General features: G+C 39.0%; 1 protein-coding gene and 1 pseudogene across 1 annotated transcript in view; one reads left to right on the top strand and one right to left on the bottom strand.

The window, feature by feature from the left end:
- Nucleotides 1-24,680, bottom strand: part of LOC134227381 (uncharacterized) — an 831,489-nt gene that overhangs the window by 693,036 nt on the left and 113,773 nt on the right. The gene's annotated exons all lie outside the window — the stretch shown is intronic.
- On the top strand, nt 11,235-24,194 carry LOC134222371 (uncharacterized; annotated as a pseudogene).

The raw sequence follows: 24,680 nt of genomic DNA, 5'->3' as shown, positions 1-24,680 counted from the left end.
TGTCCATTTTTTAATTGTAGTAGTAAGGTGTTCAATCTTCACGAGATCTGGTCGAAAACGGAGAGTCATTTTCAATTTCATGTGAAGCCTATGGAAATTGCCAAGAAATCCATGATTCCGGCACATTCATTGCCATCGATACAATTTTCCCTTCCACCACATCATTCTTTGTCACCCTTAATCTTTTCGTAATATGCTTGTCATACCGTAGAAAATTACGTTTTTCGGTTCCAGCACTTAAGTGACCACTCGAACTACTACAAACCTCAATTAATATCCTACCGCTGGCGCCGCCCGCCCGGTCAACACAACGCGCTCTTCACGTGTCCCCCCATGAAATGATGATTGCCTAGTTTTACGCAGGTCCTTCCCCCGTGGAGAGTGAACTATCATCAGCAGAACAATTAAATTGTAGCCACACGAAAATGAGTCTTATTTATTGTTGAACGTGTCCCCTCTTGGAGGTCCACCCAAACACGAAAAGCGTATAAAGTCAGACTCGGTAGTTGGACGCTGCAAGACACAGGACAGCACTCAACCACAGTCGGAGGGGGAGCTAATGTTTCCAGAATGATGCGTTTTTTTTTTCTTTAGTTTGCGTGTAAATTACCTTTCGCAAGAGAACCAGAAGAAAAAATTGAACAAAAGAAGCGGAGAGTTCGGTGGGTGGGCGTAATTTTTCGCAAATCATCACAATGAGGGTGAAACTTTTGGCTATGTATAGTTCAATCTATTTGGACTTTCTTCGGGAGTAGCCTTCTGTTCGATAGCTACACGGTAAATTTGATTGAGAAGTTACATTTATTATCAATATGCACTTTTATTTCAAATTGTTTATGAAACTATAAAATGTTGATGCCAAATAAACCGTATTTTCAGAACTGTAGTTATCATGATTTTCAATCAATTTTTTATCACGTTCCCAAATAAATGTGTACAACTTTTTTTCATCTTGTGGGAGATGGCTGGTAAACGTGCGGACGTTGGCTGTCTTGTCCATGATGGAAGGGATCAGCGTGTGATATATTTACTTGCTTTACGAGCTGTCAGAAAGTTTATGGTCATAAATAACCCGGAGGATTTGCCGGGCGCACATTTTCTCCCGTCGCCAGCCGAGCACGTCGTAGCCATCGTCATCGAACTCACAGGGTGCGTCCGGCATCCGGACGTGCGAAAGAAATTTGCTTGCACGCTTCTGCCCAAAAGGTCAACTCGATGCGGTGCGGTGATTGCGCTCCAGGAGAAATGTTGATAAATCGTTTTTAGGTGGCCAATGACGAGTGGATTTTTCATCGGAGGCAACCCGTTCCCAGCCACCAAGTGTCCCCATTTGTCAAGTCAGAACGAAACAGTCGTCCACACCCCCACTCATCGGTTTTCCAACCCGCCCGAGAAGGTCGAGACTAACTCAATTTGGGAAACGAGAAACAACAGAGTGCTATAAATTTCAAAAGCTCCCACTGTTCAACCGAAGCAATCGTCCGATGCTTCCCCAGTTTTCCATTTCGTTACACCTGAGCTGGATGGGATACGATTGCTCCGATAACAGTACTATGGTGTGGTCCCATGTGAGCAGGTGACCAAAAAAATGTATGTGAATTTCCTGGAGCAAAACATGTTTGTATCTAAATTCAAGATGATATTGAACCGATACTGTTATATCTGATCCGAAAACCCGTATACTTGTATACTTACGATTGTATTCTAAATAAAAGAATAAATAAAACTGCAAAACATGGAAATATTGAAAACAAATGTTCAACATTTACAGGTTTCTGGTTCGTGATTTTATAAAGCTATGCGAGGTATACTTTTATGTCTGACGGATGGACAATGGGTGGAGAGTTCATTAACATAAATGTGAATGCATTGATTTACCGTTCGATTAAAAAATCATTAGTCAGACGAATGAAATTTTCTCAAGAGATTCTGTTTTGGTTTACCCAAATGAATGTTGACAATGGAAAGCAGTTCAATCGTAAAGATTCCACCGATCAGAGACAAATTTTCTTCAAAGTGCTAAACATCATCGCTTGGCGATAACAGTATCAGAATCACAAGCGTGCGTCAGCGAAGGTTACTGCAGCAGAAAATTTATTCAGCAAACAATATCCAAAGAGGACGTTGTTGTCAATGACATTGATGCAATTTTTCGTTTGGTAAGCTTGTTACCTCTCAGATCAGATCAATCCTATCGTACCATCGGTCAGGAACAAACAAGTTTTGTAATCCTGATCCCTTTTCTTGTTGAAGTTGTTTTTGTATACAAATTTAAATTTGAATTGTCTAGTCTCTTCCCCCACTATCATGTTTGGCATTTTATGCCATGACGGTTTTATAAACCACGGTCCAGCGGGTATAAAATCCACCTAAGCCAGAATCTGGGATTTTATTCTGTTACAGAAAATCTAACTCTCTTACCATAGTGTGCGATTCAAAACCAGTTTTATTACCATTTCGGAGTGACAGAATCTTATCCACCGAAACGATTTCCAAAGTCCGATAACTGGCTTGCGTCTTAAAAAATCCGTGTGCGCAGCTATCGTTCTGGTGTCTGCAGTGAACATTGTTCCGAACAATTGTGCCACGTAAGTAGAATTGACCTGAGCGTAGGTGGTGAACTCCGGGTGAAGCCTACCAAAGTCAAGAAGAATGTCAACGCTAAGAAGCCCCACACACGCTCCGACATGTTGAACAACTTTACTCCACCCCAAGGAAACTTATACGACTTATACGGCAAGTTATACGACTGTTGGACAGTAAAACTTGCCCACAGACATCACCATGTTTTTCCCTCACCCGCTTAAACGCCTTGATCTGGAGTCTGCTTTACTGCTCACATGTAGACGACCGCTTCCTGAACGAAAAGGTTTGTCGATTTTTCCCATCCCATTTTCCTCAATTACTAAAGTTAAAAAAAATGTGCTTGCTTATTCAATCAAAATTATCTTATTTATTATTTTCTTCGATCATATTATCCCTTTTCCACCATCTGCAAATTGAATAAGTGTTCTATCGGTGCATAAACGTGGGAAGTTCGTCCCGTCGAGAAAGTTGATTTCATATGCTACTTTTAACATTGTTATTATGTGGATAAACATTGTTATTTTGGAAATGACATAATTTATTACTTTAGCAACGTGATATACGATTAACTATTATTCAACAAAAAAATTTATTCCCTCTATTAAACATTTGAGAGTTATAATTGCCGCTAATCGACGAAGCAAAGTTTTTTTATCTTTATTAAGGAGACTTTCAGCCCTAGGCTGTTCAGTTCAATAAATCTGATGTTACCTGGAATTGAACTCTCATGCCTTTGCTGCTGCTGTCGCGCTATCTCTCCACACCATGCCGGAATGCAATATTGGAAGAGTTAAAACCAAACAAACTTATCTGTCCAGTCAAATGACTAAAAATATCCATGCAGCATTGATAAACGATACATTACAAACTTAATCCTGCATCTAATAAGATATAACAAAATTTGTTCGTAATAGCCTTCATTATAATAACATTCTTGATCCTATTTTAGGTAATGATTTATTGCTACTACATATACAAGAATATTGAAGTTTATTTAAGATTTGGGAAAACATGATTTCACATATAATACGATCCCTAAATTTGATAAATAAGTGATGCCAAAACTGTAGAACCTCATAAGAACACGTAAATAAACATAGATTAAAATTTGCTTGGAATGATAAAACCAACTATTTCACAAATACTAAAATTATTATTTGATAATAATTAGTTTACGGCACGGCAAATGCTGGGTAAAGCGTACCATTGGTACTTCGCGTACCTGAAGGAATAAAATAGACCCCATCTCGCGGTCCTTAGCCTCTTACCCAGCAACTCCTATCCCTACCTCCCCGCGGTGCTGGCAGGGATACGAGCAACCTTAGGGAAGATCGGGTAACCAACCCCGGTGGGAACTATGGTCGTATGCTGACAGGGAAGGGGGGGTTTGCTCCTCTCCGGAGGTGCAAATCTTATTGAGCGTCTGTTCTCCATGTCAGGATCGGCTCACAACAGCGTCTGTTCTCCATGTTAGGGGCGGCTGATCATCGTCCGTGTACCAGCGAGGACTCTAAGTGAAACTGTGCACCATGGTCCACCGGAAATAAGGAGGAATGGTCCTCCGGAAATTTAGGGGTTTGGTGTCAGGCCCTGCAAGCCAGCCTTTAAAATCATAAGCAACGAACAATCAACAAGAGAGTACGGACCAGAACCATCGGCGAAGACCACTGCAACGAAAAGGACTAGCGATTGGAAACTCGGTTCGTGGAACTGCAAATCTCTCAACTTCATCGGGAGCACACGCATACTCGCCGATGTGCTCAAGGACCGTGGATTCGGCATCGTAGCGCTGCAGGAGGTTTGTTGGAAGGGATCAATGGTGCAAACGTTTAGAGGTAATTATACCATCTACCAGAGCTGCGGCAACACACGAGCTGGGAACAGCTTTCATAGTGATGGGCGATATGCAAAGGCGCGTGATCGGGTGGTGGCCGATCAATGAAAGAATGTGCAGGTTGAGGATCAAAGGCCGGTTCTTCAACTTCAGCATAATCAACGTCCATAGCCCACACTCCGGAAGCACTGATGATGATAAGGACGCATTCTACGCGCAGCTGGAACGTGAGTACGACAGCTGCCCAAGCCACGACGTCAAAATCATCATAGGAGATTTGAACGCTCAGGTTGGCCAAGAGGAGGAGTTTATACCGACTATTGGAAAGTTCAGCGCTCACCGGCTGACGAACGAAGACGGCCTACGACTAATTGATTTCGCCGCCTCCAAGAATATGGCCATTCGCAGCACCTACTTCCAACACAGCCTCCCGTATCGGTACACCTGGAGATCACCACTGCAGACAGAATCACAAATCGACCACGTTCTGATTGATGGATGGCACTTCTCCGACATTATCGACGTCAGGACATATCGTGGCGCTAACATCGACTCGGACCACTATCTGGTGATGGTTAAACTGCGCCCAAAACTATCCGTCATCAACAATGTTCGGTACCGACGACCGCCGCGGTACGACCTAGAGCGACTGAAGCAACCTGATGTCGCCACTGCATACGCGCAGCATCTCGAGGCAGCGTTGCCGGAAGAGGGTGAGCTCGATGGGGCCCCTCTTGAGGACTGCTGGAATACAGTCAAAGCAGCCATTAACGACGCAGCGGAGAACAACGTCGGGTATATGGGTCGAGGTCGACGGAACGATTGGTTCGACGAAGAGTGCAGACAGATTCTGGAGGAGAAGGACCCAGCGCGGGCGGTCGCGCTGCAGCAAGGTACCCGGCAGAACGTGGAACGTTATAGACGGAAGCGGAGACAGCAGACCCGCCTTTTTCAGGAGAAGAAACGCCGCCTGGAAGAAGCGGAGTGCGAGGAGATGGAACAGCTGTGCCGTTCTCAAAATACACGCAAATTCTATCAGAAGCTCAATGCATCCCGCAAAGGCTTCGTGCCGCGAGCCGAAATGTGCCGGGATAAGGATGGGAGCATCTTGACGGACGAACGTGTGGTGATCGAAAAGTGGAAGCAGCACTACGAGGAACATCTGAATGGCGCTGAGAGTACAGGCAGTGAAAGTCAAGGCAACGGAGGAGATGACTACGTCAGTTCAGCGGACGATGGAAGCCAACCAGCCCCCAACTTGAGGGAAGTTAAGGATGCCATTCAACAGCTAAAGACCAACAAAGCCGCTGGTAAGGATGGTATCGGAGCTGAGCTCATCAAGATGGGCCCGGAAAAGCTGGCCATTTGCCTGCACAAACTGATAGTCAGAATCTGGGAAACCGAACAGCTACCGGAGGAGTGGAAGGAAGGGATTATATGCCCCATCTACAAGAAAGAGGACAAACTGGGGTGTGAGAACTTTCGAGCGATCACCATCCTTAATGCCGCCTACAAAGTGATATCTCAGATCATCTTCCGTCGTCTGTCACCATTAGTGAACGAGTTTGTGGGAAGTTATCAAGCCGGCTTCGTTGACGGCCGCTCGACAACGGACCAGATCTTTACTGTACGGCAAATCCTTCAAAAATGCCGTGAATACCAGGTCCCAACGCACCATCTGTTCGTTGATTTCAAGGCGGCATACGACAGTATAGACCGCGTAGAGCTATGGAAAATTATGGACGAGAACAGCTTCCCTGGGAAGCTTACCAGACTGATCAAAGCAACGGTGGATGGTGTGCAAAACTGTGTGAAGATTTCGGGCGAACACTCCAGTTCGTTCGAATCGCGCCGGGGACTAAGACAAGGTGATGGACTTTCGTGCCTGTTGTTCAACATTGCGCTAGAAGGTGTCATGCGGAGAGCCGGGTGTAACAGCCGGGGTACGATTTTCAACAGATCCAGTCAATTTATTTGCTTCGCGGATGACATGGACATTGTCGGCCGAACATTTGCAAAGGTGGCAGAACTGTACACCCGCCTGAAACGTGAGACAACAAAAGTTGGACTGGTGGTGAATGCGTCAAAGACAAAGTACATGCTTGTGGGCGGAACCGAGCGCGACAGGGCCCGCCTGGGAAGCAGTGTTACGATAGACGGGGATACCTTCGAGGTGGTCGAGGAATTCGTCTACCTCGGATCCTTGCTAACGGCTGACAACAACGTTAGTCGTGAAATACGAAGGCGCATCATCTGTGGAAGTCGGGCCTACTACGGGCTCCAGAAGAAATTGCGGTCGAAAAAGATTCGCCATCACACCAAATGTGTCATGTACAAGACGCTTATAAGACCGGTTGTCATCTACGGACATGAAACATAGACAATGCTCGAGGAGGACTTGCAAGCACTCGGCGGTGTGCAAGAAGATGGTGTGTGGCGGCGAAGAATGAACCATGAGCTCGCCCAACTCTACGGCGAACCCAGTATCCAGAAGGTAGCTAAAGCCGGAAGGGTACGATGGGCAGGACATGTTGCAAGAATGCCGGACAGCAACCCTGCAAAGATGGTGTTCGCTTCCGATCCGGCAGGTACGAGACGGCGTGGAGCGCAGCGAGCGAGATGGGCAGACCAGGTGCAGAACGACTTGGCGAGCGTGGGGCGTATCCGAGGATGGAGAGATGCGGCCTCGAACCGTGCATTGTGGCGTCAAATTGTTGATTCAGTGTTATCTGTTTAGATGTTAACTAAATAAATGAATAGTTTACTCATTAAAAAAATCAATAAAAACTGTGAAAAGGTATGCGGAAATATGTTGGGATAACAAACTAAATATTTTCAATCCTGACTATTCTTTTGCATTGGCTGCACGGTTAGCTCTGATCGATCTGTCAACAAGAGAAACAGTTTGTCATTGTTCGAAATATTCGGATTTACGTTGTTGAATTTCACTGCAGATTAAAGGTATGTAATTGAGGGTGTAACAATTTTTTAATATGATAGCTATATTTCATTATTCATAGATGTATACCGTCGTGCAATTCATCGGAATCCAAAAATTTAAGGTTATGGCTGCACCTGTAGCATGGGTAAAGAAAAACGTCTTGTTTTGGCCAAAACATCCCAATGCAAAATTGAGAGCTTAAGAATAGCTGGACATGAGTTCAATGGACCCACAAAGAAGACTCCGTCATAGTATGCAGTATGCAACTAGCTGAAGAAGCTGCTGAGGAACTTATTTATTTAGTCAACCGACGTAGACTAGTACATATACAATATAAATGTTTTTTAAATTTTATTTTCAACTCTCCAAACGTGAAGTCTCTGACATCGATAACAAGCGGAAGCGGAAGCGACTCCTGGTTCCGAAGGATTATAATAAGATAATACAAGGTAAGATGATGCATCAGATTATATAATATTAAGTAATTATAGTTTTCTATCAGCATGCAACCTACAAAGTACTCCAATCAATACCAATCCAATTGAAAGTGGACAACGCATTCGAAGATTCGAGAAATCTGACTTATAGGGAAAATACCTATTCTTGGCAGTCTAAGACATTCGCCAAATTGAATGATAAAACTAATGAATAATTACACTAAAATACAGGAACAGTTTAACTGCTATACAGTAGCATACATTTGTATGCTCTCTCTTTGATGATTGGTGTTCACTAAATATAACAGCTTTTACCACAAACTCAGTAAATTTAATATAAAGTAACAGGTCAACGTTTCTTCTATTGGCATAGCAATTTCTATTATCAGCAATGAGTTTGCTCCCTTCAGCAAATAGACATGGAAGTAGAAAACTGGTGATGTATTGGTGCCAAATGCTGGTTGTTTATATCCTCCAGTAGTAGAATTCATTCATATTAATCGGCCGCACGCTCATCTCGTTTGACTCAATTTTGGAACAAACTTTATTGTTTATCAACACTGGCTTAAAACACAACATGAATTTTTAGCCTTGGCATCAATTTTATGTCATGTAGACAGATAGGCAAAAGCATTTAAACACATTTTTAAACAAAAATAAACCCTTATGCGGTCAACAAAAAACAGACGTCTGCCATTCACGTACCCGTGTACCCAGATATTGACATTTTCATATCTTTTACCATTTTCAACCTATTTGAATAATTTTGGCCATTTCGGAGAAGGGGACTTATATGCTTTTGTCCGCTCCCAAGATTTACATCTTATGTCTTTTGTAATGCCTTAGAGTCGTAAGCAAATATCAACCATTTTCAAATATACAACTTGCTCTTTGAGGTCCTTACATGATATGTTTGTTTCATAAAAAAAAAATCATGAGGGTTGTGTACAAGGCACGACCACTCGACATAAACTACGTAAAACCAAATCTGTACACATAAGAATGAATTTTTGTCTGTCTGCCCTTATAGACTAAAACGGCATGGACATTTTTATGTAGAGGTTTTGGGAACGATGAAGATTCTTATGATGATATTAGACCCGTCCTCTTCTGGAAGGGAGACTCCCAAACAAATGAAGTACACATTTCTGCTTTAATCGAAAATTAATCTAAAAATGGAATCCAAATTTGCAAATTTTGAATACTTACCGTCTTTTAAAAATGTAAATAATACATAATAAATCAATTCTAGGTGAAACGAAGCTAGTCGGTTCTGGTAGTATAGTATATTAAGGTGGTTATACAACAAAGCCGCAAATCGGCCATCTTGGAAACCACGTGCTTTTTCTAGTGATTTTTCAAGAGCACGAATTCAGAAAACCACAACGCCAATGGGTATGAAACATCCGTAGATCGTTTGCTAACTTATGCTGAACAATCGACTTTAATTTCAGCATTGTACGAAAATTATTGCGCTAGTTTTGAACTCTTGATAATAGGAGTAGAAAACCGTGTGGTGACATTTAAATTCACCACCTGGCTGGATTGTATAATCACCTTAACAATATATTCCACCTCGTGAGTCTTCATATGTTGATTAATGGGCAGCACTGTCCTATCCAGCCGCTGGAGCCACCCCATTCTTACACTAGGTTTCACAGTTGACTTGCTTGAATAATAGATAATACCCTAAAAGTAGGCAATTATTTATGGTTGAAATGCGCTATGTAGGAACAGGAATGGTTGAGATTTTTTGATGACCTTGGAAAGTATTGAAGTTGCAAAAGGAAAACCGTCCTGTCAGCCACATAAGTGTTAAAATACTACGGTGTTGTTATCACTTTTGATATAATACATGGTCTGCGTAAAAATCTGAATAGAGGCATTTGTATATAACACTTTTTTTTTTTAAATAAATGCCATCACCGGATATTTTGTTCATATTTTCGCTAAAATCAAATCTCATAGAATTGTGCGTGGTTTATTTTTTAGCGTGTGTTTGATATGCTCACAAACACATTCTCTCGCTCTATTCCGAAGTATGCTACTGTCAAAGAAAACGAACAGTCCCGATTTTATTTAGTGAAACATAGATCAAATGTTGCATAAAATTGCTCTTTGTGGTGATAATCAAGGGTGATAAAGTGTAAAAAGTAGTTTACGTACTTAATTTGTAGTGTCATACGCAATAAAGAGGAGAAACAGGCGATCCAAAAGTAAGTAACAGATTGCTTTTCGTGCGCTGCTTTCTTTGGCGATGCAATAATGACAAAAGGATTTCGTAGGTGCAAATTTGTTTCGGTGATTAACACATCAAATCTTGCTACTTTTACACAAACAACTTATTTAAATGAAAGCTTAGACTTGAAATTGTGTGATTGAATCAAAATTGTGTTCATAAATAGTGTATGTTTGCTGGAAAACGCAAATATTGTTGAGGGTGCCAACAACTGTCGCACCCTGCCAATGCCGTATTCTACCCTACAATGGAGAAATTCTTGGTTGCTGATTTGAGTATCCCAACGAATACCAACGCGAATGTTAATGTACTGAATGAACCACATTCTGCGAGTCAAATTGTCATTCCCCGTGCGTCGATGGCATATGACGAAAACTGCGAACCCACTATCACACAGCAAACAACTTCACCGATCATTCAAAATGTATCCTTGGTTCAACATGCTTAGCCCTCGGACTATTCTCACATGAACGAAACGACGCTTATTCATCCACGAGCATCTACTTCATTGCCCGTGCAACACAACGCCAAATCTTGCTCCCTATCGTCTCAAGTCAACCAAATACATGATCCTGCAGATCAGTTGCTAACATCCAGTAGATTCATCAGAGGTAATAATGTACATATTTTTAAAGTTCATTGCTGATTTCAACCCTCTATTCAGTCCCAGAGACAGTACCCGAGCAAAGCTTAAAAGCAAATCGATAATTTATTTGGATGTTGTGAAATCGCCGATTATGATTACTTAATTTGATATCTTTTTGGTCGTTTGAACGGTTAAAATGACAAAACGTATAGCCCAAAAAACTTACTGTGACATCAAATTGAAAACTATTCCTGCTATCGATGAGAGCAAATCGAAAACTAATTTTGATATTGGTTCTGATAACAGAATAAGTACTTAGTTTGATGTTAGTTCATACAATTTAGAAATCTACAGTAAAACTTAATAAAACAATATATACAATTTTAGGTACATCACCTGAACAAACGGTGTTGGGTGACGGAAAGGGTTATTCACAGGACGAAAATAGTATGTTTTAGGGAAGATCCATTTATTACATAACGCAAAAATTGGGCATTTTTGAACCCCCTCCACCATATCAAAATTTTTGTATGAAACATCTAAAAATATTGTATGGATCGTCACACTTCGCTAAAACTCCCTCCCTCCCCCTCTAAGCGTAACGTAATTTGTGGACGCTCCGTTATCAACCTGCATACGAAAATAACACTTCAACCTTACAAATAGCAATAGTTTTGAATAGTATGTTATTAACCCTTTAAAAATTGAAGGGCGATGAGCTACGAGCAAATGAAAGCAGATCCTAAAGTGTTCTAAAGAACTCCATTAAGTCCGAAGATGACATCGCATCGTCGAAAATCATCACATAACTAACGAGGATGAGCTCAGCAAATGGAATATCAAGCTGAATAGCAGAAATCTACGTCAACGATTTGTATGTAATCACAGGGATGCCAAGCTACGCCATCTTTGTCGCATCTTTTCTGAGTCACCAATACGAGTGCACTGTGAATGCAACATAAACAATTTCCAGGGCGAAAATGATATAAAACGAACGAAGGCATAGCCAGTGCCTTGTGCAAGTAGCATTTTAAAGAATTGAGCAAATAAGTTTAAAGCATGGAATCGAGTGTAAAATAGCTTTAATTTATAGTTCGTTCATTTTTTCTCTATTTTCCAATGATTGTATCATGTTGCATTATTGAGTGAAATGGGCGTTTTGCATCATGTTCTCCTGTAAAAACATAAACATTCAAAATTCGCGCACACACTATTGCAAAATAAATCTGTATTGGGGTGATTTGACACTGGGGGATAAATTTATCACCCAAAAACAGGGGGAGAAGGTGGAGCACTGAATCCCTACCCCAACATGTGCGACATCTGGATTTGGTTCTAAACTGTAAACAACAGTGTTAATTCTCTACCACCTTTTTGTTATGGCGAAGCAATTTTTATGCACACTTTTGTTTTCGATATTTTAACAAAATTAAACACTCAATCATGCAGCATTATAACGATGTGGTATGCTTGAGATACCTGCTTGATTATAGGGACTCGAAAAAGAATTTATTTGCAGTAACTAACCGAATATAAAAATGTTCGCATTAACGATTGCGCCCTAACACCGGTTCTAAGCTTCGATGCAGAGTACACGAGCTTTGTTCGCCAGTGACAGGCGTATGAGGCCCTTGCCCAAAAAGCACGAACAGGCGAGCCAGTCAAAATCCATAGTGAAAAAATTGGGTTTCGGTGCCCTGTATGTAATATTATAATAAATATCTTAACACTGGTAATCCTATTTTCCCTTTTCAATCGGAATATATCTCAAAATCATAATTCCAAACGCATACATCCAGAATGGCGACAATACATGTTATACTGCAGCTGATTGTCTTTTCACGTGAGTTTTGGACAAAAATGACATAGACAGGAATCAGTCAGGGCAATAAGGCTAAGAGAGGTTTCCGTGGATACGGTAATGTTATTCAATTATTGGGCGATATAGTGCGAATTGGTGATCCGTCATACACAGCACAAAAGTTAGAGCTGTTCTGCTGAAATAAATTCTTCCGTTACTGTAAACCACGATCCACGTGCCTGAAACTTCGGAAGTCGGCATGCAGATCGAAACGAGACACAATACAGACCACGAAGATCTACCTTCATCTGATGATGAGCGAATGGTTGAGGATGAAAGCAACTTTGAGTTTGATGACGAAGAATGTGATGGGAATACTCCGATGGATTCAGATTAACTTCAGATTCGAGTCTGCTCTTTTCAAATTTAATATTATAAGCATTATACCTAAGAACATTGGTGCGGAGCACGTTCGAATACTATTAATATGACACTTAGAGTAGAGTGGGGCAAGAGTGCGCGTGGGGTAAGAGTACGTTTTCGATTTTTTAAAGTAATAAAAAAAGATAAACTAGCAGCACTGCATCAGATTGACAGGTATTCTGGCCAACTAATATCATGTGTAATTGTAAACGATTTGAATAAACAACAAGGAGATATGGAGTTAGATAACTTTTGGTCATTTTGCTAAAAATAATTGGATTTCCGCAACTAGTATTTCATTACCATATATACGTTCAATCAGGTGAACATTATACCATTTCGATAACCTATTGTATAGAGTACTTTATGGTACAGAACACCAATCCGGTTGGTTTTCCAAGAAGTCAAAACCATTACTTGAATATTTTTTGGGACTGTGGGGTAAAAGTACGCAGGAACCGGTGGGGCAAGAGTACGCATAAGATGTCAAACCGTATCTCCGGCCGAAATAAGACTTCTTCCAAAACGGAAAGATCCACAACTAAGAAAAAAGGGACAGAATTCGAAATTATCACAAGTTTTTAGGATAAGTTAAAGTAATTCGGTGTATTAGCGGTGAATTAGCGAACAAAGCACTGAAGGGAAATAATGAAATTGTATTAGGACTTGTTGTACACCTAAACATAGTACGAAAACACAATTTCATCTGAATGATAATTTCATTTAATCAAAAGAAACATTCATAAATTACGCAACGTTTAGCTGGGAGGGGTTGCGAGATGTGTGACGATCAATATAATAGGATTCATACAAATAGTGTAAGATGAGGGGGGGGGGGTCGATGAAATAGCCAAATTTTACGTTACGTGATTGGTAGACTTTCTTTAAGGAAAATGCCTTTGTATACGCCACGCGAAACCTAATATATATTATTATCTCTGTCGTTTTTTTGTATATATACAAAAACAATGGTTTTTCGTATGAAAGTGCACATTTTTAGGACCCCCTCCCCCTTTAAGAGTTACGGAATCTTTAAACATTCCGTAATATATGCTCATTAAACATCAATTAAATGATAAAGAAAATAATGTTGAGCTTTTTAGTGGAATATTTTCACCTGTCATAAGACGAGTTTAAACAATCCCATTGAATTCCACCACTTAATTGTATCTTGACAGATACGTATTTCGACCTCAACAGTAAGGCCGTCTTCAGTGTCTCGTACTTGACTCGACTTCAAGTCGACTCGACTTGAAGTCGAGTCAAGTACGAGACACTGAAGACGGCCTTACTGTTGAGGTCGAAATACGTATCTGTCAGGATACAATTAAGTGGTGGAATTCAATGGGATTGTTTAAACTCGTCTTATGACAGGATCAATTAAATGTTATTAACTCTTATTTGTGTTAATATATACTTAAAGCACATGATTGGATAAATGCGTACTCTTACCCCACCCGATGCGCACTTTTACCCCACCGGTGGGGTAAGAGTGCGTTTTTCACTTGTCTTGCAATAAGAGTTCTACTAAAACGAATCTCAATAATTTCAATATTTTTTCCACTGGGTAACATAAAGGAAGAGTATATGAATCATCGACACTGATTTGATATACAGAAGCTTGCTTCATAAGGGCCACATGATCGATTGAAAACTAAGTGCGTACTCTTGCCCCACTCTCTACTCTACACTACAATCATCATTATTGTTAAAAGCATATCGTTACATTCACGTCACCGCTAACTATAAGAGAGTTAGATATGAATACTTCCTAATTCAAAAAGATATAACTATTCCTATGTTAAACATCTAAGACCATGTTAATCGATAATCATACCAAAAAATCATCCACCCACATATTGCCCTGATAATATTTCCAACAATCTACAATAGTTCATCAATGAAGACGCTGATAAATTCCTTCACATTTTTTGGTTTCCCATAACCGTATACCGTATAGAATATCCCACGACCATGGGTTCAATATGAGTTGCTTCATGGATGTTACATAATATGGGTGTTTAAAACATTTATGAGCAATTTTAGAGCCTTTTGGGAGATATTATGATCGTTTGACCACTTCCGTTGCTTCTTTCTGTGCGTTGAACCGCTGAGGAAGGTGATACAACACTAATCTCGTTGTTTATTTCTCGTACATATTTAGAAGCATTTAGCGTTCTCCTGAACTGGTCACGATAGTTTCTTAATAATCTACTGTACGTACCGCGTTTTCTAATATTTTAGACAATCTGTTTTTAACCATTGCTTCAGACATGATTTTTTTTTGAAAGTATACTTCAGTTCTAGCAAGAGATAACGTGAAACTAGTCAACTGTCTATGAAATCATTTGTTATGATTTACGATAAAACATCCGATGCGTTATATACAACAATACGAACAATTTAACATGACACATTGGATGACCTTAAACACACTTAATTTGAACATTAGGCGACTATTTTTATCAACGTAAGCGATGTCGCTTCGCAAATCGTTGAAATGCTCGCGTTTATGATTCTTCTTGAACATTATTTATAACTCAATTGCACACTTCTGCGATAGTGATAGGAAATTAACTTTTATACAACTCTTAATATACATAGTTATACGACGACTGGTTATCTGGGACATTATTACTTGGAGCTAGAGAAGCAATCAATTAGTTTTCTCTGCGAGAATCTTGTTTGCCGTTGGTCTTGTTGGTCTTCAGCGGACGCAGATTAGATAACAAATACGGACGTATTCCTCATCCACATTTCTATTGGCACGAATTATGTACACCTATGGCTATGCTTGCTTTTGAACTGTTTCATGATGTGACCACCAGCATTGTTTACATTGCGCGACCAGGTGATTGTATTGCCTTACTGGATACCCGAGCAAAGTCTTAAAACATAATATGAGAGCATATAGAACACATATTTTGATTTTGACATCAAATTGAAATCAAAATATGTTTTTAAATATGAATAATCATGATTGATTACATATTTCGATATCATTTTGCTGTAGATTTCTAAATTATATGATCTGACATCAAACTGTGTACTTATTTTGCTATCGGAACCAATATCAAATTTAGTTTTCAATTTGCTCTCATCAATAGCAGGAATAGTTTTCGATTTGATGTCATAGTAAGATTTTTCTGCTATACATTTTGTTATTTTGACCATTAAAACGACCAAAAAGATATCAAATTAAGTAATCATATTCGGCGATTTCACAACATCATAGCAAGTTATCGATTTACTCTCAAGCTTTGCTCAGGTACAACTCGTTTCCGAATGCGACATGCGAAGGTGGAGTGCTCCTGGATAATGAAATCACCACTAGCAGTACCTTTTTCTCCATTCTCTGGATTGTTAATTTGATACATGGGTAGAATCCATGAACAGAATAACAAAACATGATATGGGCTTGATTGATATAAGAGATAAAAGAACAGGCAACAATATCACAAATTTGCACTTAAATATCATTTAAATATCAAGATGTTCTATGAATAACAACAAGCCAGTAGCCATGATTCTAATAATTATTATTCTTCTTCTTCAATAGCATCACATTCCAACTGGAACTCAGCCTTCTGTTAGCATTTCCACAGTTATTAATTGAAAGCTTTTCTATGCCCGCCAATTGCACGAGTAGGGACACGGCAGGTATTTCTGTACATCGTCGTAGGGACTAAAACCAACGAAAGCAATTTGCTAGAACTCTACTGTATCAGAACATTTCTCCTGAGCTTACGATTTGGTACGTATGAGTTTTACAAAAAGCGTCTTTTTATTGGTTTTCGAGACTATGACGAACAGACGAAAATACCTGCCGTGTCCCTATGTATCTTGTGTGGCAATACACTATGTCCGGTTAGTCGAGAATGTTTTCCCACCCGAAAACATCCTAGATCGGTCCGAGAATCGTACTCGCCATCTCGCCAGCACAAGGCTTAAATGAAAACCCCGTGATACTAATTACCTCTTACAAACGCCTGTTCAAACAGATTCTGAGTCGACTAGAATTGAGGTTTCCAAATTGAGTGAAACAGTCAATCAATTGATTGGAACGATTCATTCATGGGTTGGTGCTTTTTCTACGCCTGCAGCATCTACATCATCACCTGCTAATCTCGAGCCGCTGTCGTTAACTAAAGTTTTTCCTGAAACTCCAAGACATGTTTACGAACCTGTTGAAACTTTCAAGCTTTATGTTTCGAACATCGCAAACGACGTCACCGTAGAAGAAGTGAAGCATATGATCAGTGAAGCTATTGGTGTTGACGAATTCTATGCAGTTCACGGCCGGCGTATTCAGTAGAACAATATTATCACAAAAAATGAGCATCATTAAAATTTCAACTACGTGAAAATATAGCTTCTTATCTTTCATTTCCTGGTTATTTAAAAAAATCTACCGGGGGTCCCGAACAATTTTTTCCTTTCCAAATGGAACCTGTATTCTAATCTAATACCAGCTGCCAGTCACGAGTCCCTCACGAGTTGACTCGTCATTTATTTTTAAACTATTTTTCATGAAGGAATGAATATTCTTCATGTTCTTTCATTTTGAACCTAATTTAAAAGGCTCAAATATGGAAAAGCATGACGGAGCCAAAATTATTAAGTTCAACATTTGGCTTGCAAACATACTGCTTCGCAAGGGTTGAACCCACTAATATTTTTAACAGTGTTTGTTTAGTTTCATATTTTATACGTTTTGGATTTAAATGAAAATAAGCGAAATTCGTAAAAATCATTCCAGATAATTGAGAAATTTCAAATTGATTGTTTGAGCTCAAAAACGACAGGATTCCGACATTCAAGACATAACGATTTCTGAAAACCTAATGATTTTTTATAACATTTCCAAGATAATATAAAACTATTTTAACCTACCGAGATAAGCATGCCAAGACCACATACTGCAGGTGACTGAGTTGTATTTCCGGTTCGGTCTAGGAAATGTTTAGGTTGGACATTTCCTCGGCATTTCTATGTGGGATGGTTTTATAAAGATATTTTTGGTTTTGGAAGTGAGTAATACATTTTATTCTATGGAGTTTTTATAAATATTAACGGGGCTTAATAATTAGTAAAGCTTTTCTAAATTACGCTTCTGATCATTGTTGATCTAGATTTTTTCCACTAGATAGATGATTTAAAGTAAAGCTCATCGATTACTTCAAAGTCTGGTGGTTGTTCCAAGAGTCATGAAAATAAGTGTCTTTTAGAAGAAGATGCATTTGATGCATAGGGTAGGAGCTTGATTTTCGTTTACAGGTTAACTTTTCTTACCTCTTAGGCAATTTAGATTATATTAGAGTCATCCCTTCAGCACGATTTTTATGTCTAAAAATTCAAACTCTTCTCCAAAACTTCTAAAACTACCCTGGTTCTGATCGTCCAGGTTTTGTGTTTACGTTTATGTTGGTGGTATTCGGCTTGACCAAATAATTGAACGTTATTGAAAACGATTGCCAAAAGCAAAATAGCAATAATGCGACAACACAATGAAAAGTGGACTAATTTTTAAATTGGTAATGAATTTCGAGTGAAAATAATCGTTTCGAATAAGTATTTCTCCAAGCTCACGCAGTGTAATATCATTGAAAGTTGCATGTTTGCCACAACATTTGTAGTAAAACGAATTTGCTTGTCTGGATGAATCACTCATTCTCATCAACTATGCATCGCAGCGATATGATCTTTAGGACAAAATACAGTACATATTTTTAAGTGTTTTTTATACCCATGTCACTTTTTGTTGAAATCAGAAGAGATTTTATTTTAAACTAAAAGCTAGATATTAACTTCCATTTTGCTTCTATTGTGCACTTGTGCATGACTCATTTTTGCGCTCATCTGTTTACCGTATATCAATTGAAATCTGATTTCTATTTGAATGAGGTATTAAGGATTTCTATGAGCATGTTGGATAGTTTTTAGTGATAAATTGAAGTTACACAATCAAAAATACGAAATACAGAAAAAAAGTGTAAAAAGTGAATTTTGTGTATCTACATTACTTCTCTTTCTTCGTTTTGGCATTACATTCCCCACTAAGACATTGCCGCCTCACAGTTAAGTGTTCAATCAGCACAATCAGCAATCAGAATTGGGTGTATATGAGCATAAGATGACGATGCAGAGCATAATCTCCATCCAAGCCTTCCTTAGCTGTTTGCAGGGGATAACATAAATATATCGAGTTCGGCTTCGTCATGCACCTTGACGCTTGAGCTCCAACAAACTATTAATTTAGACTAAAACTTGGTAATTTCGGTACCCCTGAGTTTATATTCGATTATTGGAATAAAAAATCCAGGAATCTCATTTTAAATGGGACGCGATAAATAATAATCGATGGTCTTTCAACTACAAAGATCCGTTTCAGGAGAGAAAAAAAGTTGTTCGAGATTTTTTTCAAATAGTCACGAAATGAAAGCTTAAGAGCTATATTTTCACGTAGTAAAAGTTTTAGCGATGCTCATTTTTTGTCATAAAGGTCCCCCATACACACGCCGTGAGTTAACTGTTTAAAGCCATCCTGGAGGGATTTGTCAACGATGGAATACATTTCATTTAAAGTGGAGATCGATAGAAAGCACCGTAATAATGCTTTAAAATCATCAAAGTGGCCATCAGGAGTACGATACCGCGAATTCAAGGATTATCATTCATGTGAAACAACTTGGCGACCTGCTCGTTGATATTCTCCGTTCTGTAAACTGTACCATAGTAGTGATCGAAGTTAATTGTTTAATGTTCAATCTAAATGTTATTGTAGTCTGGTTATTTTTGTTGATAATATTATTTTCGTTGATGCTGGTTTATTTATCATAACATAATGTGTAACTTGATAATTATATATCGTGTCTAGTGCAGTTTTTACTTATTTGTTTATGCGATAGTAGCGATATGTTCAGAAACGTTGTTTGATTATATATTTTTTAATAAGTTTATTTAATAAGTTTTCAATAAGACAATACCATGTCAGTTGAAATAAATAAATAAATACAAATACAAATACAAATAGCATCCCACATCTCTACATAATATTGATTGAGTGTAAAGTATTGATATTGTCGTCTGATCATTTATCTCTTACATGAACGATGTCACTACCTATCTCATTTTACTGTCTAATCATCATTTGATATTATTGAGCTTGTTTCGCCTGCTTGTATATCGATGGGGCTTATCGCAAGAGATAAGATAGGACAGAGCACTGTCTTCAATGCAACGCCGTCGATAGTTTCCACTCCGAAGTGGAATCGTCAAGCTGACCGTACCGTAGCATATTGTTTAGCATTTACGTATTTGTTGGGAAATCGTTCTTATCGAAAAACCATCATTTTATAAGGCCATTTGTTTGCCATACATTTTGTCTCCTCTGGTTCTGCGTTTGTCGAAGGATTTATTTGGCTTAAGAGCGACGAGGTTTCAACATCTTCCATCAGCGAACCATTATTTCTTTGAAGTTGGACGGTTTGCATTGACTTCTGGCCAAGATTCGTTCTTTAAATTTGGAAGGCATTGCAATGCATTGCCTTTGAATTTCATCCAGATCCTATTTAATGGCGGCTTGCAATTTGGTTCTACTAGATCTTCTGGATTTTATCGTATACCTACAGATATGCATTGTAGAGCTGATGTTTATGAGAACTTAATTTCACAAATCTCCGCGACTCGTTTCTTCTTTCGTAACACGAAAACTCACAATTAATCTTATGCTGGACCTCCGGAATTTCCGGAACCAACGGAACATTGATGAAAATAGTTATTTTTTTCATTACACGGTGCGACGTTTCCAATAACGAAAATAGCAACACACCGAGCCCGATTTAAACACTGAGAGACTGTTTAACTTAGAATTCTTCCGGGAGGAGTTATTAGCTTAGAGAGTCGCTAGAGATCAGTTTGTTTCGATATTTCGGGATCTGCTGAGCGCCGGGCGGTACTATAGGTATGGGACAACCAGTTTGGATTAATATCACGGAAAGTTAAGAAAGTTGACATCATTCAGAGTTATTTGGAAATTGAGAACCAATGTGTTGGGGAAAGTGAGCAGGGTAGTCATACCGTTTCTGTCTCATACGCAGAAGACCGTGGATTCAATCCCCGGCTCGTTCCATTCTCCTACTTTGTATCTTTCTCTAAATTTCGCATGTTCTAGCAATCGGGACTTGCAAAGAGGAAAATATGTAACCTTCTTTTGCATCCGAGCAATAGCATTTACGAATGTATCCAGCAGCTTTTTTTTAAAAGAAAAAGTATTGGAATCCCATAGAATTTTTTGAAAAGACCTTTGTTTTACGAAGACTTTTTCGTTTCAACGCATTCTAGTGTAACTGGGCAGCATAACATTAAACAGTTATGAAAATGCGTTTTATTACATTATCATAAGCAATAGCATTGAGCAATTCACTCCAATTCGTAGGTGGTACAAGTCTGGGTTATTTTATGAGAGTAGGATCATTTTCATCCATTACCATAGATATTGATTTGGGACTAATCACGATCTCTTAGATGGAAGCAATGCACACTTCAATAGCAGAAATCTGCCCTGGCCACGTCTTTGCGAATGCTGGAGAAGGGGAAAGATGGTTAGTTGGACACCTACTTAAGAAAGATGTAGAGAACACTACGACCTCTCATAGGTGCCACAGGAGGTTTTTTGGAATTGTTAGTATAGAAGGTTATGACAGTAGGAATCGTTTTGGTAAAACGAGAAGTACAAAAAGAACTAAGATCGAAATACAAAGTAGGGAAGGGGTGATTTCGAAATTGGACCCGCAGTCTCCTGCTTATTAGACAGCAGCGTTAGTCACAAGACCATTGAGCCCGTTCATGAACATGCGTTTTATCACAGATCAGTACTGAGATTTTCAATTTCATTGAGAGATATCACGCGATATTTACATTTTATTCTAACAATGAAAGGAATTCCGCTAAATTTCAACGGATTTTTATTTCATGTAAGTGCATCAAACTATTGTTTACCAGCTGTTTCTACTTCAATAATTTTACTTCTAACCCAAATACCAGAAGCAATTATAATCATTTTATCGACTAATCATGGTTATTTGCACAGATCTATTAAAACTATTTAGAAATTTAGATTTCAAAACAAAGCAACATTCCCATCACGACTGCTTGTAATAAGGCAGGTGACCAAGAACCCGCTACATTCTTATTTGGTCTCTTGAAAATGAAAATGCAACTGTTTTTGCTTTCACATGACGATTACGAAAACTACCAGTACTGTTTCAGACCTAAAATCATTATGGAACTACACACTCAATTTTATTTACCGGGATCTCAGCAAAATGTTGAACTTTTACCGAGAATCGCACAGACGTGCCCCAGCAAACATGATTTTTGCCGAGATTTCTGTCAAAATTGCTGAAAATCAGCAAATATTTTGCCAAAAATCAGCTAACAAACGCCATTTTTGCTGAAATATCAGTTTTTTATTTTGCTGGCGCACGGCTATGCGGATTTTTGCCGAGCTGCAGAAATAAAAACTTAGTGTGTGTATTGAAAAGAAGAAAAAGAGGCAACGCAAGAAAAAAGCAGCGTCTGTGCAAGTCTCATGTCAAGCTAGAACAGGATATGGACTTCCATGCCGTTTCTATTTCTATCCTATACCTTTCGCTCGACTACTGTAGCAGTTACTGCTAGAATTTCGAAATAAACGAAAAATACGTTTCCTACATCTAATTAAAATTCCGGCTACTGCTTCCTTGTCATTATTATCTGCTCGTCAGCAGAAAGCAGGCATATTAGTAAAAAAGCGACAAAATTGGTGCTGAATTTCCTTGTTAGGCGATGAGATGGATGTTCCGTAAAATAGAAAAAGGGACAGGTTTTCCAGAACTGTGCACGATCACCATCAGAAATGGTTTTAGAGAAAATTAAGCTGCTCTATGACTTACTTTAAGGATATTTTTATCATTTTTCCTTTCTCGTATAGATTAAGTATACATAAAGGGTATATGTTCACTCCAAAAAATCATAAGGGTTGTGTACAAGACACGACCGCCCGACGTAAACTACGTAAAACCGTTTGGTGAAATGAAGAACCTAGCAAGTCCCATCATTCATGAATATTACAAAATTGTTCTTTTGATTACTTTTGAGACAACACTGGTTTCGAGCAATATTCAAAATATAAAATTTGTTAAAACTTTACATTTTGAAAGTAACTGACATATTTATGTAATTAAGTCAAAATTGTTAAATTCTCGAGTTTAGTTTTGTTTGTTTAATTTGTTAGGGTTTTCACTTGAAAAAAATTCAATTTCATTGTTGTTTTTTTCTTATTTTTCGAAAAATCTTCTAAATGAGCTTAACTAAATTTGGGTATTTCTATTGCAAATAATAATTTGTCAGGTTAAATTGCAATCTTTACTGTATTTAACCATTAAAATGTCAGTAATCAAGGATAATTGCCGTCAAATCGCTGAAGGCGCACCTCGGTGAACAAAGCGCACTCGCGATTTCGCTACTGACGGCATTGTTTTGATTGAACTGTCGCCATCGCCATTTGCACTTTGAATAAAATTAGTTTCGGATAAATATTCTCTTGTATAAAATTTTGGTTCTAAAAAGAACCGATTAACCTTCGATAATGTGCAATTCCAATCCCCAACAGCAAAAATGAAAATTTTAGTTGACTGCTACTGATATCATCCATGCATTTAAATTTTCTAACTAACCGAAGTTCTGCGTAACTAATCGAAGTTTGTCTCCAATTGACCAATTTTATATTGTTATTTTTCTCAATGGTACGCATTGGAAATCACTGACAGAACATAACCAAATTCAGAATCTTGCTAGAAGAATTTACTGAACGCCAAGAGTGTGCTGGTCACTAGTTGTTGCACTTTGGAAAATCCTCTCAGCTTAACACCATTTTTCCAAGGTAATGATGGTAATCAAAAGAATTGATTTACTTTTAATGATTCCATTCACTATCAGCAATTACCGCAGCTCCACCATTGACGACGCGACCAACATCAACGCGGCAGCCGTTGTCGCTTGGACCGCAACCGGGCAAAATTCTCACTCCAGTGAGGCTGCCGTCCCGGCCGTCGCTCCACCATCGTTGACTGCCGCCCATCGCTGTGGGATGCCTTTGTCGCTGGGATCGCTACCCAACGCCATGATCCACTCTCTGCTCGACAATCGCCTCCAATGCTGGCTCAAGGCTACAAATGAAGCATCGTGTCCGCTCTCTGAGAAGGCTCGAACGAAAATGACGCGCACGTATGAGACACGAGTCTGGGCGAAAAGGACCGTAACTTATAACAACCTGATGTCCGTGTTGGGGATGCAGGATTATTGATTGGGTCTGAATTTTTTACTGGGTTTGGAAAGAATTGAAATTTCCACTAGTTTAACGTTGATAATCAAAAGTTTCAATAACATTTGCAAATTGGTGGAGAGTTTCCGATGCGTTTGATATATAAATCTCAAAAATCCATCAAAAGATAAAGATTATCGTTTAAAATCTTACATGACTACGTGACGGTCCCCAATTTTGAAATGTTCATCTTACACCCTGTATCAGAGTATCCCCCTTAGACGTAGTTCACGTCGAAATGCGATCACATTACCAATTTACCATTCATATGAATATATTTATTCCAGCTACTCCCTCCGACGTACGCTTGTGATTGCACTTCCGACATCAAATTTCTGCATCGCCATGCGATTATATTTTGTGCTTTTGAGATGCAATTTTCAAGATTGAGATCCTTTAGATGCCATCTTTATGATTGAATTTTCGGATGTGTTTCGCTCTTTGTACATAATTACAAATAACAGCAAC

This window comes from Armigeres subalbatus, chromosome 3 (assembly GCF_024139115.2).
Source record: "Armigeres subalbatus isolate Guangzhou_Male chromosome 3, GZ_Asu_2, whole genome shotgun sequence".
Taxonomy (NCBI): Eukaryota; Metazoa; Arthropoda; class Insecta; order Diptera; family Culicidae; genus Armigeres; species Armigeres subalbatus.
This window is presented reverse-complemented; position numbering and strand designations above follow the sequence as displayed.